This window comes from Rhopalosiphum padi, unplaced genomic scaffold (assembly GCF_020882245.1).
Source record: "Rhopalosiphum padi isolate XX-2018 unplaced genomic scaffold, ASM2088224v1 scaffold1, whole genome shotgun sequence".
Classification (NCBI taxonomy): Eukaryota; Metazoa; Arthropoda; class Insecta; order Hemiptera; family Aphididae; genus Rhopalosiphum; species Rhopalosiphum padi.
Window position 1 is genome coordinate 7279201 of NW_026869996.1, and position 286 is coordinate 7279486.

The window sequence follows — 286 nt, forward strand, 5'->3', positions numbered from 1 at the left end:
TGATATACTGCCATCTGAAAAAATGTAGTAAGTTAATAACGTATAACCGTTGGAGAATAAGTTGAGAATACAGTGTTTTACAGGCAGTTCAAAGTATGAATTTGTAATATCAGTCAATATTATCATATAAAAAACATGTTTTATAGTGTTTATGAAGTATCAGCTTAAATGACAAATATGGATGTTAGTAATGGTAAATAAGAATCATTTACTTAACCTAATTGTCTAGGTTTCATGACACTAACTTGATAATTGAGATTTTTATGAGCAGCTAAAAATATGAATT